General features: G+C 50.5%; 1 protein-coding gene across 1 annotated transcript in view; it reads right to left on the bottom strand.

Annotated features, from left to right (window-relative positions):
• Positions 1-5,312: 5,312 nt before the first annotated feature.
• MAPK1 (mitogen-activated protein kinase 1) overlaps positions 5,313-7,389 on the bottom strand; it is an 86,425-nt gene continuing 84,348 nt past the window's right edge. Inside the window, exon 9 of the mRNA XM_059893939.1 lies at positions 5,313-6,853. The gene's annotated coding sequence lies outside the window, so the exon portion shown is untranslated. The remainder of the gene's footprint in view (positions 6,854-7,389) is intronic.

The raw sequence follows: 7,389 nt of genomic DNA, 5'->3' as shown, positions 1-7,389 counted from the left end.
CAGGTAACCCCCACACTGCAGGCCCGCCCTGGTCCACTGTGGACGTGGTGTCCTCTGTGGCCTTGTTTCTTCAATTGCTGCCTTTTTGTGGCATCTGCTCTTCTCTCTATGGCTTCTATGATCATCTTTTGCTTCTTCTGGGGAAGAAACATCATGCTCTGTGGGACGGAGACAGGTAGGGGTGCTGGGCTGCCCCACCCCTGCTTATTCAGAGCAGGTGAATTTTGAGTTCACTTCATGAAAGGGCACTGGTGATAAAAAATGCTTGAAAATTTGAAAACCGGATGTGTAAGTGCAGCAGAGACTTTCAAAAGCAGTCTAAGAAACCCCAGTTCTTCAGAAGAAATCAGCTCTGGCTCCCTGGCGCCATTCCCACTGGTCCCCATGGCGGGTCTATCGCTGTGGTTGTGCACCTGTGTTCTCCTGCTCCCTGGGTGCTTGATTCAACCTCAGGAAGCCCACACGCTCCAGCCTACAGAGCTGGCCAGCTCCCCACACTCACGGAATGGGAACACTTCAGTGTGGAGTAAGAGCGCTCATTTGGGCTTTGAGAAAAGTAAAAAGCGGGCATAGATTTCTGTGAGTGGCGATGTGGTCACTGGTTCCTGCCCAACTCTGGCCTTAGGGTCAGCCTGGTGACCCGCTGGGGACGGACAGTTGGCTTGTGTGCCCACACTGCCAGGCTGCGCAGACCCCCCAACCACCCGCCAGCGCTCGGACCTGAAAGCTTTGGCCCCAGTGCCCCAGGCCACAGCCCCACCCTCCAGCCCCGATGCGCCCTTTCTGGTCCTCCCACTATTTCCACGGCTGCTACCAGACTTGTTACCTTCTGGTCTTCCTGAAAAAGGGGCGGTGGCTCCCCTGCCCCTCTGGCCAAGAATTTCAGGCGTAATCCTCCCCAACTCCCACCCAATTTGGTGCTCCCCTTACCTAACACCTTTACCCCTCAACACCTCTTTCCCAAGTCTGCGGCCACAGCAGAAAAAAGCTGGAGGCCGTCCTCGGACCCAGCCCAGCACAGGCTGAGTCAGGACCCAGTACCTGCTTCTGGTTGGTCTGGGGGAAAGCATGTAGACACCCAACATGTGAATAATGCATGTTGTTATGTACAGAATTCCTTAGACTCCCAATTTTAGAAAGAAATTAGTTACGAAACAGAATGAAGGGAAAGGAGAAAACAGGAAATAACTTGTCCAGACATTAGTGATTAAAGATACCTTAATTTTGAAATGAGGAGGCTCCTGCCTATTTTCTGTGTCCACAGCACTGGGGTGGCTTTCAAGGCCCTCATGAAGGGAGTGAGGATGGCCCGCAGGGTCTCCCTGATCCACTCAGAAAAAGACAAAACTTTGCTTTCTCATAAAAATGACTAATTTTCACATTCCTGTTGTCATCGTTCAGATTTTAAATCCACGCATCTCTGTGGACCTGCACAGACATGGTCATTATCGCAAAGCTGCTACATGCAGGTCCTCTGGGCCTTTTCTGGCTGAGAGGTCCCCCTTCCCTCACAGGCCGGCAACTTCATGGATTTCCTGGCAGGCAGGGCCTGGCACCCAGTCCACTGCGAGCAGATCAGCCTTGAGGCCGGCAGGAGGTCTCCGTGACCGGAGTCTACTAGGGGTGGTCACAGCTCAAGGTGACGGGTCTCTCCCCTCCCCTCACTGTTGCCACCCCGAGGGTGACCTGGCGAGCCCCGGGAGCCTCAGTTGCACAGGACCCGGGTGTGACAGCACCAGTTCCCCTCCTACCTTCCTGTACCTCCCGCCACGCATGCTCAGCAGTGGCAGGTGCCTGTGCAGCCTTGGTGGCCGTGGCTGTCACTCAGCCGTCTCTCCCAGGCCCCGTATCGCCCAGCCGTGGGTCACCGCTGATGACGTGGCCCCTCAGGTCGGCTCCACTGCAGGCCTCCTCGGATCTCCTCCTCCTCACGACACTGTTCCCATTTCACCTGGACAAACATGTCACGAGCACCGCCACCCCCTCTAGAAGATGACCGTTGTCCTCAGCCATCCTTGGCGCTGGACTCAAAGAAAGCACCCCCATGGCCCGGGTCTGCCTGGACCCGCCCCCCCAGCCTCAGCCCCGCAGGTGGTCAAGCCCCCATGACACCAGGCCTCGGCTAATCCTCTGCAGACACCCCAGCCCCTCTCCCCCTCCCTCCCACCTCCACCTGCTCTGCAGTCACGGTCAGCCCTGGATGCTCTAGTTCTGACTGAACACAGTGAACTGGGCCAGCCAAGATGCCATCTACAGTGCCAACCAGAATGGCTGCACTGCTGCTAAGGCCGGGGGCTCATGATTAAAGTGGGGGACGCAGGGTTATCAGACTCCTGTGTCCACTAAGAGGAGGATCATTTGAATCGTTGTCTAAAGGATTGGGACAACAGCAAAGCGTGTTCATCTCTCCAGGGAAAGCAAATGCAATCAATACCAGTGCTTCAAACACCCCTCAGAAACTCCCAGTTCAGGCGGGATCCGCTCATTTGCCCGAAGAATGTTTGGGGCAGTTTTCCTCTCAGGTGAACAGAAAATAGTTTGCTTAGCAGACACTGTCGTGCTGCCTCACAACAAAAACTTAAAGAAATAAAAAAGCATTTAGGAAGATTTACCGCTTGCTTGGAGGTACTACGCCAGGCACTTGAAGTATCTGTATATAACCTTCACCGTGCTCAAGGCGAGCGTGCCGGCTCCACGGTGCAGCTGCAGGTCCGAGGCCCAGAGCCGAGCTCCTGCTGTCTCACCATAGACACTGCTGGTATCTTTTCTCGTAAATAAGCCACCGCATGATGCCCAACAGTGACAGGAACCAAATGTCCAACAGTCCCTCCCGTGGTCATGATTTCTTGGTCTGAAAAGAGGCGGCCAGTGACACCTGCCCAGCAGCGGGGTCGCTGAAGTTCAGGGAGATGAGAGGAGATGCGCGTGGCACCGCCTTCTCCCCCTACGGCCAAAGGTCTGAAGACCACTCTGGACAGCCCGCTGGACACTAGGATTTCCAGTGCCTCCAGAGCACCAGCTGACGGTAGTATCACCATGTACTATGAGCAAAGTCAAACCAGAAGACGCACTTGCTTGGGAAACGTAATAAAGGACCAGGTGACTCCATATCTTCATGTATGAAATTCCAGTTAAACTAGACATGCACAGTACTATGTTATTTTGGTAACACGGACACAATTTAATGATTCTAATTTTTTTGTAGTTTTTGTTTTTTTACAAGTTAGGTGCCATAAACAATCAAATAATCCATCTTTTAAAAAGTACGTTTACAACATCAAAAGAATTAAGATGAAATATAAACCTTTCTACTTACAATTTTTATACAGATTAACCAAATCACAAATACCACAAATAAATGTTAAGTTGTAACAATATAATGAATAAACATTCAGATTCTTAATAAAATCTTCCTTTAACATTTGTTTTTAACTTACCATTATACTAAATAATCTATGCAGAGTTTTGGGGTACAATACCAAGAAGGCACCAACAGTACAAAGCAGATAACAAAGCAGTTTCAGATCTTGAGTGCTCTACATGGATAAACAGCACAGAAAAGGCCACGGGCTTCAGGGAAGCTGGTGCAAGCCTACAGTATCCCTCTGGATTTCCTGTCTCTGACCCATGATGCCAAGCCGGCCACAGTGAGGAAGACGGCGTGTTTCCTCTGGTGGAACACGCCTCTCATCTGTACTAGGAGGATCATATTTCAAACACCAGCACGACAATTTTAAAGCACAAATGCTTTAAAACGTATAAGCAAAAGGACTGCTCAGATTTTCAAAACCACTACATTTACAAAAATATTTCCCTTAAACTTGGGATTGCTCCAAAACATTGATTTACAAATATAAAAGTATTATGGAAGGACCCAAAGCATGTGTGCATATGTATGTGTATTAACATACTATTACCATACTATAGAAAAATTACCAATTTAAAAACTGTATTAACACGTAAGCAAATAAAGGTCAGTCTCCTCTGAATGGTCTGCGCGTGACTGGTACTCGGCTTGTCATAGGCAGTACACCTGTCTGCCTCAGGGACAGCCACCGACCACTGTGGCCCCGCCACACCCGTCGCTGTGCCTGCAGTAGCAGGAGTCACGTGAACACACCACGCACCAACGCAGTGATCTTCTACCCTCACGTCCACAGTCTGCGTGTCTCTACCAGCTTTGAAGGCTGTGTCTGCACAGTTGTCCTGAGTTCTCTCAAGTCCATCCCGCTGGCTTGCTAGGTATTTTGTTTCATACTAAGTGAAAGGACTGGAATGTTTCGACAGGAATTTTTTGCTTACATTTTAGACACCAAAAAAGCCATCAGTCTGAAACTTATCTGCGCGGAGCAGTAATGGAGGCGTTCGGGATCACCAGCATGAATTTAGATGACCTAACCTGTACATTTTTAGAGATGAAAGATCCAAATGATGAGTCTTTCACACCTAACAGCTAGTACTTTTCACAGGTACCTTGGTTAAGACAATTCCCTGACCTGTTAAACCAAGTTTGGCATGATTAGTAAAAAGCACACAACCTGTGGCTACAGGGACTCTAGGACGCAGTTAGTGGTTTCATGCCCATCTGACTCCATGGTACCAGTGAGGGGGAGGGGAAAGAGCCTAGAGTCCCCAGGGATTAGTAACCAAGGCTATGGCTTTCTTTCTAGTTAGAGGACTGCAGGTTAACCTCATAATACTGCTAACATTCCATTTTAAAAGTACAAAGAAACAAGAGCAATAAAACTATCAATGCTCCTTTAAAAACGTATCGAAGAACAGTCAAATCTCTGTATCTTTTCAATGCTGTGTGGACCTTCACAAGGCAGCTCTGTGCATGGAGGTGAAAATCACGTATCTCAGGGCAAAAACCTAGACATAGTTTTGATTTCTGAGGATGAGTCAGCCACCTGCTCTGGCCCGTGAGGTGTGATCACCAGCACGCTGGGCTGGGGGGTGGGGGGTGGAGCCCTTCCCAGCACTCAACTGGGACACAGGCCGGCCCTCTTTAGAAAGAATCAGAGAATCCAACCTGAGACATCTGGACTGCTTCATCAGAGCCTGACAGAACACTGCAGACCTATGATCTGAAGAAACGAACATGTCAGAATTGATTCTCTGCTGTGTGGAAGGAAAAAAGAACCCTCCAGAAATCCTTTCTAAATCACCTGACGTAAAGCAAAGTCTTCGGGCAGTGCCCGGTGGGAAGGGGAGGCCTGCAAGCCTTTCTGTTCTAAAGCACAGACTGAGCCTGACGGTCCATTTGGACCCGCTAATCCAGAGGAAATCAACACCGAATCTTAACATGAATATGAAGATAGAAGATGTACATTTATTTTCATGAATTACAAGTGCATTGCTGTTCATATTAGCAGGCAGTCTTTATATAACCCATTCTCCATTGCTGTCAAAAATCAAACAAGAAAAAAAGGACAGCTGAGAAATGAAAAGCTAAAAATAGAATTATTTTTCCTAAGTGATCTGCTGGATAGCATTTTCCGTGGAACACAACTCAGAGGTAACAATAGATTTTTTGTTTCAATCATAGGCATGTGGCACTTGGACAGTCATCTCCGCACAGAAAGCTGTAACAGTCATGCGAGGGTACAGTAATTACTGAACAAGGCAGATTTCTCACCACAGAGAGCAGTGGGGGAGTCAAGAGGAGGCACCGCACTGGGACAGAACACCGAGTCCACACCACAGGGTGCGGCGGCGGGAACAAACACTAGAGGGCTCAGGAGGGCAGGGGCTAGGGCTCCACGCACGCAGAACCTAGTGCTAGCTGCTCCTGACGGCCTGAGCTCGGTGACATCAGAGACGTGAGCGAGCACTTGACGACAGAACAGTGCTCCAGTCATGAGCTCACGGAGGCTTTATTACAAACTGTTATATCGTAGGTTGAAAATGAACTTGAGATGCTGACATGCTGTAGGAGGAAAAGGAAGTGTACACTTTCTCATTGAAAGATGCAGTGTTCCTCTCCGCTAGACCCTCAGGCGTCGAGCATGGCCACAGCGCCTGTGGCACCTGTGCCCACTGGGCGTGGAGCTCAGCCCCACGCCACCTGGGCAGCCTGCATGACCTCGCGCACCTCTCACCAAATCCCGAGAGAAGCTGCCACTTTACATCCTTTTGCATAAGTCTTACAAACACCCAGAATTGCATATAACACATTTTGGCAAGTGTTGTGCCCCTGTAAATGGTACAGGTGGAACTGCCCGATGCAGGACTTCTTCCTTTTATTTAGAAAAAGGACTGAATTTTCTAAAAGCTGGGCAAGCAGTACATATACCTCACATCTGCTAGGGATTAACATGACACGAGGAGAGGTGCTGACGAGCACCCACAGGGTCCAGGGGCGGGAGCACGAGCTGCAGGGGCCCCGGCAGGGTGGGAGAGGAGTGCAAAGAGGGGCCGTCACTGCCTTAAAGTGCCCGAGGAGCCGCCGCCCTCCCGAAAGGTGAGACGCAGTGACCGACGGTGAGGGCGGAGTCAGCAGGGCAGGCGGAGTCAGCAGGGCATCGGGAGGGAGAACTAGGGAGGGTGGAACCACAGCATCTTTCAAACCAGAAAGCGATTAGTGACTAAAGCAAGGTGAGCAGTAGGTGCCCTGAAGTACGTACTGCCACAGGTCACCGGAGGGCGACACACACAGGGGTGCCAGGAACAGTTCTCTGGACTGAAGGAATTCTTTGAAAGCATAAAAGCCACAACTACCAGAAACTGCCCCTCCGAACGGCTCAAAGGAGTCAGGTGGACACGCCGAGACAGGCTGGAGACGGGCCCGGGGTCAGGAGCTGGGAGGAAGAACAGCGATGCCTGCGCGTGGCCCGTCCTCGGAGCCCGTGTCCTGTTGGGAAACAGACAGACCGACTGTGAGCTAAGGGTGAACCACGTGGGAAAGGCAGCAGCAGCAGTGCTAGGAAAATGGAAGAGTGAAAAAGCAAAGGAAAAACACTCCTGCAGAAAAGGTCATTTCCATCAGAACCACATGGCATGAGTCACACCCTAGGCTCCTCAAGGGTGGGCTTGCCTCCACCCACCCTCCCCGGTCCCGGGCACCTCCTCTCAGACGTTTCACAGAGGATGTTTCCAGAACACTCAGGGGGGAGACACGCACGCTCACTCACAGCCAGGCCAGCGTCAGTATTCCCCAGATGCCATTTATTAACCAATGGTCCAAACCAGAGTCTGAGAATCTTTGTAAACACATGTGTGAAGTGGAAAACGCTTCTGCCTCCTCTTCTTAGCACGTCTCTCTCTCTGGATGAGCAGGGAGGTCAGAATCAACCGCACAGGAGGCAGAAAGTGTGTTGTTTTTAATGCTCAAGTTTTCTGTGACTAAGCACAACAAGCACAACCAAGTGCTGGTAGGAAGCGTGAAGC

This window comes from Balaenoptera ricei, chromosome 14, assembly GCF_028023285.1.
Source record: "Balaenoptera ricei isolate mBalRic1 chromosome 14, mBalRic1.hap2, whole genome shotgun sequence".
NCBI lineage: Eukaryota > Metazoa > Chordata > Mammalia > Artiodactyla > Balaenopteridae > Balaenoptera > Balaenoptera ricei.
The sequence above is the reverse complement of the archived record's forward strand: the minus strand, read 5'-3'. Positions and strand labels throughout refer to the sequence as shown.